The sequence below is a fragment of the Coturnix japonica genome, chromosome 1 (genome assembly GCF_054131305.1).
Source record: "Coturnix japonica strain WE chromosome 1, WE-NBRP24, whole genome shotgun sequence".
NCBI classification, from domain to species: Eukaryota; Metazoa; Chordata; class Aves; order Galliformes; family Phasianidae; genus Coturnix; species Coturnix japonica.
In genome coordinates this window covers 175,583,605-175,596,132 of record NC_140663.1, presented here as the reverse complement: position 1 = coordinate 175,596,132, position 12,528 = coordinate 175,583,605, and the positions used below count along the sequence as shown (strand labels likewise).

General features: G+C 51.6%; 2 pseudogenes; both read left to right on the top strand.

Moving 5' to 3' along the window:
- Window positions 1-221: 221 nt before the first annotated feature.
- On the top strand, window positions 222-3,735 carry LOC116652789 (ubiquitin carboxyl-terminal hydrolase 35-like; annotated as a pseudogene).
- Window positions 3,736-8,272: 4,537 nt separating this feature from the next.
- Window positions 8,273-11,579, top strand: LOC146762869 (ubiquitin carboxyl-terminal hydrolase 35-like; annotated as a pseudogene).
- Window positions 11,580-12,528: the final 949 nt, after the last annotated feature.

Sequence of the window (12,528 nt, the reverse complement as noted above, 5' to 3'; positions counted from 1 at the left end):
TCCTGCAGAGGAGTTCGGCATTTGCCCATCTGAAAGATGACGATTGGTGTCACCACTTTCATTCTAAGGCTCTTCCAGTTCCAAGAAGAGAACGGAATGAACATGTCTTTGGACAAAATGCTTGTACCTCCCAGAAGTACGAGCTGCCCAGCTTCCCAGTCATGGCTTCCAAATCATAGACAAGGAAGATCGGCTTATTTAACTTGGGAAACACTTGCTACATGAACGGTGTCATACAGTCTCTCTTCATGGCTTCAGAGTGAGTTGTTGATCCCTTGTTCCCTCTTAGGACTGCTCTCGGGTTGCTCTTTGCACTTGCACTGTGCTTCCCACAATGCTAATTGTCCATCTTGTTTTGCATCTGCGGTTGTCTTCTGCAGCTTTCGGCATTCCGTGTTGAATTTAAACGAGAGTGACTTCCAGTCCCTGATGACAAAACTGAAGTCGCTCTTTGCATTGTTGGAGCACAGTCAGGTAATTATTTCATGTTCTAGTTATTTCTTTGGACCAAAGTCCAAAAACCACAACAGCAACAAACCTTTAGATTCCAGATGTTGTGAATCTTCCATATTTGAGGGAAAGTAAGAAAATAGCCCATACACAAAGTAATTAGGAGTCCTTTCTCCACCAACCTGAAATTGAGTATGAGTGACTCCAGATGGGTCATATCTCAATCCATTGATGAAAGCACCCGTCTGTCCCCCAGAGACACCGTGTTGACTTTTCACTTGTTGTGAGCCCACTGACCCGCACCTCTCTGTTTTCCAAGACTTGACTGGCAGCTTTGCCTTGTTCCATTGTGGTGCTACACCATTACAGATCCATTGCAGATCACTTTCAGGGCATGACTTAGAGAACATCTTAGCTTGCACATTTGGTCATAAAAGAGTCTGTTTATTCCAAGCAGGCTATGGTGTGTTTGATGTGCATTCACGTACTTGCTTGTTGTGTAGCTCGTAGTTAATGATTTCCCAGTAATTTCCTACAATCCTTCTAGTTATTTTTCTTTTGGCCCAGTACGTAAAGTCATTTCTCCAGGCAATTACAGGTCTGCCACTGTATTAATGTGACAACAATTGCCTAAAGGCACTGATTACGTTGCCCAGTAATGCAGTTTACCTCCCTGCAGAGATCAGAGGATGGATGGAAGTTTAGTCGATTTTTATAGGTTTCTTTTTTTAATCAATGGACTTGGTATCAAATTAAGGATCAAATTAAGTTCAGGCTGAATTTAGTAGAAGTCTGTGGGAGAGAACAGAAAGCATTTTGAAAACTGAATGAAGAAATGAATGCATGTATTGTTCGTATGAGTACCTAATTGATACATGCTGGTTAAAGGGGGCACATAGAATCTGTTATCCCCGTGGCAGTCCAACAGAGGGATGTTCAGCAGGGCTGAAATTCATCCTTCCAATGCTGGTTGCCACATACCAAACCAGTCTTCTCCTATATGAAGTGAGACCCGGTGGCTTAAATGTGTTTTTCCCTCTCTCTGCCAGCGACCTGCCATCTCACCCAAGAGCTTCCTCTCTGCCTCCCAGCCATTCTGGTTTACCCCTGGTTCTCAGCAGGACTGCTCGGAGTATCTCAAGTACCTCCTAAATCGGTATGTGGCAAGCAATCTTAATTTTGGAGCCCAGACGTGATGATGCCCAGAGCCTTCACGTCATATGAAATGCTGACCCCTCTGAAGTGGTGCAAGTAGCTGTGAACAGAGATTGGGTGTAAAAGATGGGAAAACCAGTCTGGGGCTTCTTAGTAGAACTCTGTTTGTGCCGACCTGGAGGGAAGAAATGAATTGGGCTTGAAAAATTCTGAAATTGCCCCACGTTCAGAGGAAAACTGTTTGCCTGACAAGCCTCCTCTCTAAAATGGTGATTTTGCCTTTCTTTCACCAACAAATCCCAAGTCTCCAGAGTCCTAGTGATGCCCCACAATGTGGGGTCAATGCACATTGACCATCTGTGCCTTCTGCATCACCACACTTGGCATCAGGCCCCTGTGCACACACAGAAACCATACTGTAGAAGCTCATGCTGTATGTTTTATTGTTCTCATCTTTTCCCTTCTACTAAAGATTACATGAAGAAGAAAAAACTGAAAAGATCTACTACCAGCAGCTCAAGGAATCCAGCTTGATGTCTCAAGACATGGAGCATCAATCCATAAACAAGACACTGGTTGAGAAGTTGTTTGGGGGAAAAATGATGACAAAGATTCGTTGCTTGAAGTGTTTGAACGTCTCTTCACGAGAAGAAGCCTTCACAGACCTGTCATTGGCGTTTCCCCCATCAGACAGGCCCACGTGCAGTCCAGGAAGCACCTCTGTTGTACAAGTGGAAGAAATCAGCCCACAGTTTATTGAGTCCCCCAAAAAGCAGCCAACAGGATCTACCTGGATCCGGAGGAAGCCTGCTGTGTCTGGAGATCCCGGAGCCCAGCCGGTGCTGATGGAAATACTGGGTTTGTAGGAGCCCAGAGAACCAGCACATAGAACCAGAGATGCTCACTGGGCTTCTGGGGAGCAGACACGCGCTCCTAAGGAGTCCCGATCTCTTGGGGATTTAAACAACAATTTTCTATCCCCAGAGAGACTGACCGCAGAGAATCAATACCACTGCGAGAAATGTGCTTCCTTGCAGGATGCTGAGAAGGTGGCAGAGCTGACAGAGGCCCCACATTACCTCATCCTCACACTGCTGCGCTTCTCCTTCGACCCAAAGACCATGAAGAGGACGAAGATCCTGGACAATGTCTCCATTCCTGAGGTGCTCAAACTGCCCATCCTCGTCAGCTCTGAGGAAACTGAGGACGTTTGTCGGCATGGGATGGGCAGATCTGACCTGGGCAGCACCTTTGTGTCCACCGTGTACGACCTCTGCAGCGTGGTGGTGCATTCAGGCATCACCTCCGAGAGCGGACACTACTACTGCTTCTGCAGATAGTGCACCGATACCGTGCCCAACACACAGCCTCGGGATGGGACGCCAAAACTGGCTTCCAACAAGCAGCTGGACTCTGAGATCCCGTGGTACCTCTTCAACGACCACAGGATTTGCACCTGCTCCTTTGAAACCATCAGCAACCTGACTTCTTTATTTCCCAGTGCCACTGCCTACATGCTCTTCTACAGGCAGCGGGCAGAGAGACCAAGCTCCCCACTGCATGCGGCTGTGGCAGAAGTCAGGAAACTGCACAGCCGGTCCTTCCCTCAGTAAGGACTTGATGGAAGCCATCTCCAAAGACAACATCCTCTACTTGCAGGTAGATCCCAGGTGTATACAGGTTGCATTTTCCCAATGGGATTTCAGCAGCACTTCCTCACCCCCGGCTTCATCTCTGAGTGTTCCGTGTTCCCTCCGGCATCACGATGGGACACGAGGTGGCGATGGGGACCAGGCTGACGCCGCTGAGCCACCACTACCCCCATGTGCTGCCCAAGCCCTGCAGCAGCTCGGCAGGACAATGCTGGGGCCAAAGGTGGGAGCAGGAGGCAGCATCCTCCACGCCACTCAGCCCCAGGAGCGCAGCCATGTCCCCGCAGTCCCGATATCCCACAGCGCCACGCACGGGGTGAAAGCACCCACACACCTTGGGGGCGTGCTGCGCTGCTTGGTGGGGAGGAGGAGAGAATTAACTGTGCCCCGTCCGTGCCCAAAGCCAGCACAGCTGTGGGAGAGCCCAGCGGCTGCCTCTGCCCTTCCCAGCACGCCCAGCCACGGCCGCCCGCTCTGAGCACAGCTCCCAGCTGCGGGGCCGGCGCTGGGGCAGCCGCAGCCCCCGGGGGATGCGCAAGCGACAAGTGGCCCCGCGTCCTTTCCCAAAACAGAGCGCCGTGGCTTCCCATCGACGGACCGAGGCAGACGGGCGGCCCCAGCCGCTGAGCCACGGTGTCACCAGGTCCCAACGGCCACCGCAGCGCCGCGCAACGGACCCATCGCGTGCGGACGCCATTCGGCGGCCACGTCCCCACAGGAGCCCGACGGTCTTGTGAGCAAAGACAACAGAATGCCTCAAAACCCACACCTACAGCTGCACTAATGTGTGGGCACGCTGGGCTGTGCTCACACTCACACTTCCCTCCCTGTTATCCTTGTTTCCAATGGACAGTACAGCCCTCTTCTCACCTTCTCTCACCTGGCACATTATGTGCCCTCCCTCGGGGCAGCTGCTTTGAAGCCTCTTACAAAAGGATCACACACTGCATTGCCTGCTCCTTTAACTGAGGGCAGCCGTAAGGCTGATCGAGCCACAGTTATTGCAGCAAGTGCGACTCTCTTGTCAATTTTACCATCAGAATAGGAGAGCCTTACTGTCACGGAGTGATCTAGATCAATCTATGTCCGTGACAGGGGGACAGTAGGTCCGTGGTCCCCCCGGCCCCCGACAAAGGGGAAGGGAAAAAGGGAAAGGGGTAGGGAGATGGGAGCTGGGCTCAAGGAAACAAACAGAGAAGCGGCACCGGGAGGCATGGCAGGTTGATTATATCACCTTGCCACGGTCTTGCAATGTTTCCTATGTGCTTACCATGTTGGAGGCAACACTTGGTGAACAGAAACATGTGCAGCACCTCATTCTAAAGCCCAAAACAAAACATTGGGTCTTGAGAAACAAGACCTGTGGCAACATGGCACCCCAAGAAAGAACTGAGACTGATAATGGGACTCAATTCCAAGATTCACTTGTGGATATTTGGGCCAGTGAACATGGCATCAGGTGGATTTATCACATCCCCTATCATGCACCAGCCTCTGGTATGATTGAAGGATACAGTGGGTTGTTGAAAACCATGTTTAAGCACTGGGAGAAGCATTTGGCAGAAGCCACCTGGCAGGTCAACACCAGAGGATCTGTCAATCCAGATGGTCCTACAGGATCCAGGTCCCAACACACTGTAGAGGGAGATAAGGTCCCTGTAGTACAGATAAAGAACGTGTAGGGAAAAGCAGTTTGGGTCCTTCCAGCCAATGGACAGGGCAAACCTCTCCTTGGAACTGTTTCTGCACAGGGACCTGGGTGCACGTGGTGGGTAATGGAGAAAAATGGGGACGTCCAGTGTGTAACACAAGGAAATGCTTGGGGAGTGCAGTCAGTGATTCCATGTACACGTATGTGTATATGCATATGTAACACGTGTTACTTATTGTGTGTTCCTATGCAGATATATGTTCTGCATGATGAGGTGCTGTGGAATAAGGGGTGGAATGTTGTGGTTGAGTGATTTCTGTTGCCGCTATTCCACATCAGAACATCCTGCAGAACAGTGGCAGTTAAAGAGTTAATGTCCTGGTTCCGTGTTACCGTCATTTTGGGTTCATGGAGAGGAGGGGTGGCATTTCCGGAGGACTTGGCACAAAGTGGAAGTGGGGTGGGACTCCGGACCGGACCCCTGCCGCTCTCTAAAGCCCGCGCTGCCCTCGCACTGCTGTGCTTTGACTTCTACTTTGGGTACTCTCATCTCTCCCGTTTTGTTTGATTTGGTTACATGTAGTCAATTCCCGTTACTCCTCAGATCGTTGCCACTGTGTTTTCTCTTTGTTAAAACCATCTGCTCGCTCTCTGCCGTTTCCCCTCAGCCTCCTTTTCCACAGACTAATCATCCCCAGTTCCTTCAGCCGCTCCTCATAGAACATATTCTCCAAGCCCTTCACAAGCCTTGTTGTCCTTCTCTGGACCAGCTCCAGCACCTCCATGTCCTTTCTGTACTGAGGTGCCCAAACCTGAACACAGTACTAGAGTTGCGGCACTGGAGAATGCCGAGTACAGGGCAAAATGACTTCCCTAGTCCTGCTCACCACACCATTCCTGATACAAACCAGGATGCCATTGGCCTTGTTGGCCGCCTGGGCAAACACACTGCTGGCTCATATTCAGTCGACTGCCCATCAGCACACCAAGGTCCCTTTCCCTCAGGCAGCTTTCCAGCCACACCTCCCCAAGCCTGTAGGGTTGCCTGGGCTTGTTGTAACCAAAATGCAGGATCAGACAGCATGCCCTATTGAAACCCACACAGGTTACCTTGGCATATTCATCCCGTCTATTCAGGTCCCTCTGTAGTGCCTTTCTGCCCTCTGGCAGATGAACACTCCCTCCCAGCTTGGTGTCCTATGAATGCTGTAAGAATGGCTGGAGAGCAGCGCTGAGGAGAAGGACCTGGGAGTGTGGCTCGATGAAAGATTCAATAGGAGCTGTCAGTGTGTGCATGCAGCCCAGGGAGCCAACCATATCCGGGGTTGCATAAGGAGAAGTGTGACCAGCAGTTTGAGGGAGGTGATTCTGCCCCTGTGCTTCTCTCTTGTGAGTCCCCACGTGCAGTACTGCATCCACTTCTGGAGCCCCAAACACAAGAAGTGCATGGAACTGTTGGAGAAGGTCCAGAGGAGGGCCACAAAGATGATCAGAGGGCTGTAGCACATCTCCTATGGGAACAGGCTGATGGAATCGGGGCTCTTTGGCCTAGAGAAGCCTCTGAGGGGACCTTATAGTGGTCACCCCAAATATGAAGGGACCCTACAAGAAAGCTGGAGAGGGACTTTTTAAACAGGCAAGTAGAGACGGGAAACAGGGAAATGGCTTTCAAGGGGAAGAGGCTAGTTTTAGGCCATAGATTAGGAAGACATTCTTTAGTGTAAGGCATTGGCACAAGTTGCCCAGTGAGGTTTGGATGCCCCCTCCCTGGAAGCATTCAAGGCCAGGCTGGATGGGGCCGTGAGCAACATGGTCTACAGGGAGGTGTCTCTGCCTATCAGGACCTTCCTGAGAAGCTGCATACAGTGGAGACCAAGAGCCAGACCTCCAGCTGGCCCTGTTGCTTTGGCCTGACATGCAGCAAAGGAACTGAGGGCAGGAAGAAAAATCAGGACATTCCTGAGAAGCAGCATCCTGTGGAGACCAAGAGAAGGATCTCCACATGGCCCTGCTGGCTTGGCCTGACTTCCTGCCCTGTCAGGACTGAGAACAGGAAGACAAACCAGGTCCTTGCTGAGGAGCAGCGTTCAGAGGACACCAAGAGACGTCTCTCCATGTGGCCCTGCTGGTTTGGCCAAACCTCCTGCTCCATCAGGACTGACGACAGGAAGATAAACCAGGTCCGTCCTGAGGAGAAGAGCCCAGAGGAGACCAAGGGCCAGACCTCATCCTGGTCCTGTTTGTTTGGCCTAACCTCTTGCCCAATTATGATCAAGGACAGGAAGACAAATGAGGTCCCTCCTGAGGGGCAACATACAGAGGAGACCTCCACCTCGTCCTGGTGGCGTGGTGTAATTTCATGTCCTGACAGGACTGGGAACAGAAAGAAAAACCAGGTCCTTCCCCAGGAGCAGCAACCCGTGCAGACCACGATTCTGACCGGCTACTGGCCCTGCTGGCTTGGCCCTTCCCAGTGCCCTAAACAGGTCCGGTACAGAGACAGCAAGGTTGTTGTTCCTGAGGGAACAAAGCAGCAGTTCCCGGTGCAAAGATGGAGAACCTGGCTCCTTATAGATCCCTTGGTAATCACCTGCATTTGCTGCCTGTTCAGGAAGGCCTGCGACCTCTGGAGAAGACTAAGAAGCCGTCTTGGACAGGTGAGTGATCGAGTTGAATTGCACAGGGAGGGTACCGTGTCTGCACAGCAGGGAGCCATCAAGGCCATAAACTTGGAGAGCTTTAAGGAAAGCAGACCCCCAGAGGTCCATTAGCTCTCCCCAGGGACTTGCCCAGCCACAGGGCTGTCACACAGTGGGAGACCCCCGCACAACACAGGGCCTACCAGAGGTGGTGTGAGCCTCACGGGCTGCCCCGAGCATTCCTGTGAGGCTGGAAATGCTCCGTGCAAACCAAAGCCCTGCAGGGTGATGCTCCGCCAAACGAGCCTGCATCCCTTTCACAGTGCCCATGTTCTCTCACTTCCAGATAGCAGGACAAACGGCCTCAGTTTCCAAAGAAACAGAGTGCCAGGAAAACGACAACGAAGTTGCTTCCAACCTGCTCTGCCTGAAGTACGAGCTGCCCAGCTGCCCAGTCATGGCTTCCAAATCACAGTCAAGGAAGATTGGCTTATTGAACTCGGGAAACACTTGCTACATGAACGGTGTCATACAGTCTCTCTTCATGGCTTCAGAGTGAGTTGTTGCTCCCTTGTTCCCTCTTAGGACTGCTCCCGGGTTGCTCTTTGCACTGGCACTGTGCTTCCCACAATGCTAATTGTCCATCTTGTTTTGCATCTGCGGTTGTCTTCTGCAGCTTTCGGCATTCCGTGTTGAATTTAAACGAGAGTGACCTCCAGCCCCTGATGACAAAACTGAAGTCGCTCTTTGCATTGTTGGAGCACAGTCAGGTAATTATTTCATGTTCTAGTTATTTCTTTGGACCAAAGTCCAAACACCACAACAGCAACAAACCTTTAGATTCCAGATGTTGTGAATCTTTCATATCTGAGGGAAAGTAAGAAAAATAGCCCATACACAAAGTAATTAGGAGTCCTTTCTCCACCAACCTGAAATTGAGCATGAGTGACTCCAGATGGCTCATATCTCAATCCATTGGTGAAGGCACCCGTCTGTCCCCCAGAGACACCGTGTTGACTTTTCACTTGTTGTGAGCCCACTGACCCGCACCTCTCTGTTTTCCAAGACTTGACCGGCAGCTTTGCCTTGTTCCATTGTGGTGCTACACCATTACAGATCCATTGCAGGTCTCTCTCAGGGGGTAACGTAGAGAACATCTTAGCTTGCACATTTGGTCATAAAAGAGCCTGTTTATTCCAAGCAGGTTATGGTGTGTTTGATGTGCATTCACGTACTTGCTTGTTGTGTAGCTTGTACTTAATGATTTCCCAGTAATTTCCTACAATCCTTCTAGTTATTTTTCTTTTGGCCCAGTACGTAAAGTCATTTCTCCAGGCAATTACGGGTCTGCCACTGTATTAATGTGACAACAATTGCCTAAAGGCACTGATTACGTTGCCCAGTAATGCAGTTTACCTCCCTGCAGAGATCAGAGGATGGATGGAAGTTTAGTCGATTTTTATAGGTTTCTTTTTTTAATAAATGGACTTGGTATCAAATTAAGGATCAAATTAAGTACAGGCTGAAGTTAGTAGAAGTCTGTGGGTCAGGAACAGAAAGCATTTTGAAACTGAATGAAGAAATGAATGCATGTATTGTTCATATGAGTACCTAATTGATACATGCTGGTAAAAGGGGGCACATAGAATCTGTTATCCCCGTGGCAGTCCAACAGAGGGATGTTCAGCAGGGCTGAAATTCATCCTTCCAGTGCTGGTTGCCACATACCAAACCAGTCTTCTCCTATATGAAGTGAGACCCGGTGGCTTAAATGTGTTTTTCCCTCTCTCTACCAGCAACCTGCCATCTCACCAGAGAGCTTCCTGTCTGCCTCCCAGCCATTCTGGTTTACCCCTGGTTCTCAGCAGGACTGCTCAGAGTATCTCAAGTACCTCCTGAATCGGTATGTGGCAAGCAGTATTAATTTTGGAGCCCAGACGTGGTGATGCCCCAAGCATTCACATCATATGAAATGCTGACCCCTCTGAAGTGGTGCAAGCGGCTGAGAACAGAGACTGGGAGTGAAAGATGGGAAAACCGGTCTGGGGCTTCTTAGTAGAACTCTGTTTGTGCCAACCTGGGGGGAAGAAATGAATTGGGCTTGAAAATTTCTGAAATTGCCCCACGTTCAGAGGAAAACTGTTTGCCTGACAAGCCTCCTCTCTAAAATGGTGATTTTGCCTTTCTTTCACCAACAAATCCCAAGTCTCCAGAGTCCTGGTGATGTCGTGCAAAGTGGGGTCAATGCACGCTGACCATCTGTGCCTTCTGCAACACCACACTTGGCATCAGGCCCCTGTGCACACACAGAAACCATACTGTAGAAACTCGTGCTGTATGTTTTATTGTTCTCATCTTTTTCCTTCTACCAAAGATTACATGAAGAAGAAAAAACTGAAAAGATCTACTACCAGCAGCTCAAGGAATCCAGCTTGATGTCTCAAGACATGGAGCATCAATCCATAAACAAGACACTGGTTGAGAAGATGTTTGGGGGAAAAATGTTGACAAAGATTCGTTGCTTGAAGTGTTTAAACGTGTCTTCACGAGAAGAAGCCTTCACAGACCTGTCATTGGCGTTCCCCCCATCAGACAGGACCACGCGCAGGCCAGGAAGCACCTCTGTTGTACAAGTGGAAGAAATCGGCCCACAGTTTATTGAGTCCCCCAAAAAGCAGCCAACAGGATCTGCCTGGATCCGGAGGAAGCCTGCTGTGTCTGGAGATCCCGGAGCCCAGCCGGTGCTGATGGAAATACTGGGTTTGTAGGAGCCCAGAGAACCAGCACATACAACCAGAGATGCTGACTGGGCTTCTGGGGAGCAGACACGCGCTCCTAAGGAGTCCCGATCTCTTGGGGATTTAATCAACAATTTTCTATCCCCAGAGAGACTGACCGCAGAGAATCAATACCACTGCAAGAAATGTGCTTCCTTGCAGGATGCTGAGAAGGTGGCAGAGCTGACAGAGGCCCCACATTACCTCATCCTCACACTGCTGCGCTTCTCCTTCGACCCAAAGACCATGAAGAGGACGAAGATCCTGGACAATGTCTCCATTCCTGAGGTGCTCAAACTGCCCATCCTCGTCAGCTCTGAGGAAACTGAGGACGTTTGTCGGCATGGGATGGGCAGATCTGACCTGGGCAGCACCTTTGTGTCCACCGTGTACGACCTCTGCAGCGTGGTGGTGCATTCAGGCATCACCTCCGAGAGCGGACACTACTACTGCTTCTGCAGATAGTGCACCGATACCGTGCCCAACACACAGCCTCGGGATGGGACGCCAAAACTGGCTTCCAACAAGCAGCTGGACTCTGAGATCCCGTGGTACCTCTTCAACGACCACAGGGTTTGCACCTGCTCCTTTGAAACCATCAGCAACCTGACTTCTTTATTTCCCAGTGCCACTGCCTACATGCTCTTCTACAGGCAGCGAGCAGAGAGACCAAGCTCCCCACTGCATGCGGCTGTGGCAGAAGTCAGGAAACTGCACAGCCGGTCCTTCCCTCAGTAAGGACTTGATGGAAGCCATCTCCAAAGACAACATCCTCTACTTGCAGGTAGATCCCAGGTGTATACAGGTTGCATTTTCCCAATGGGATTTCAGCAGCACTTCCTCACCCCCGGCTTCATCTCTGAGTGTTCCGTGTTCCCTCCGGCATCACGATGGGACACGAGGTGGCGATGGGGACCAGGCTGACGCCGCTGAGCCACCACTACCCCCATGTGCTGCCCAAGCCCTGCAGCAGCTCGGCAGGACAATGCTGGGGCCAAAGGTGGGAGCAGGAGGCAGCATCCTCCACGCCACTCAGCCCCAGGAGCGCAGCCATGTCCCCGCAGTCCCGATATCCCACAGCGCCACGCACGGGGTGAAAGCACCCACACACCTTGGGGGCGTGCTGCGCTGCTTGGTGGGGACTAGGAGAGAATTAACTGTGCCCCGTCCGTGCCCAAAGCCAGCACAGCTGTGGGAGAGCCCAGCGGCTGCCTCTGCCCTTCCCAGCACGCCCAGCCACGGCCGCCCGCTCTGAGCACAGCTCCCAGCTGCGGGGCCGGCGCTGGGGCAGCCGCAGCCCCCGGGGGATGCGCAAGCGACAAGTGGCCCCGCGTCCTTTCCCAAAACAGAGCGCCGTGGCTTCCCATCGACGGACCGAGGCAGACGGGCGGCCCCAGCCGCTGAGCCACGGTGTCACCAGGTCCCAACGGCCACCGCAGCGCCGCGCAACGGACCCATCGCGTGCGGACGCCATTCGGCGGCCACGTCCCCACAGGAGCCCGACGGTCTTGTGAGCAAAGACAACAGAATGCCTCAAAACCCACACCTACAGCTGCACTAATGTGTGGGCACGCTGGGCTGTGCTCACACTCACACTTCCCTCCCTGTTATCCTTGTTTCCAATGGACAGTACAGCCCTCTTCTCACCTTCTCTCACCTGGCACATTATGTGCCCTCCCTCGGGGCAGCTGCTTTGAAGCCTCTTACAAAAGGATCACACACTGCATTGCCTGCTCCTTTAACTGAGGGCAGCCGTAAGGCTGATCGAGCCACAGTTATTGCAGCAAGTGCGACTCTCTTGTCAATTTTACCATCAGAATAGGAGAGCCTTACTGTCACGGAGTGATCTAGATCAATCTATGTCCGTGACAGGGGGACAGTAGGTCCGTGGTCCCCCCGGCCCCCGACAAAGGGGAAGGGAAAAAGGGAAAGGGGTAGGGAGACGGGAGCTGGGCTCAAGGAAACAAACAGAGAAGCGGCACCGGGAGGCATGGCAGGTTGATTATATCACCTTGCCACGGTCTTGCAATGTCTCCTATGTGCTTACCATGTTGGAGGCAACACTTGGTGAACAGAAACATGTGCAGCACCTCATTCTAAAGCCCAAAACAAAACATTGGGTCTTGAGAAACAAGACCTGTGGCAACATGGCACCCCAAGAAAGAACTGAGACTGATAATGGGACTCAATTCCAAGATTCACTT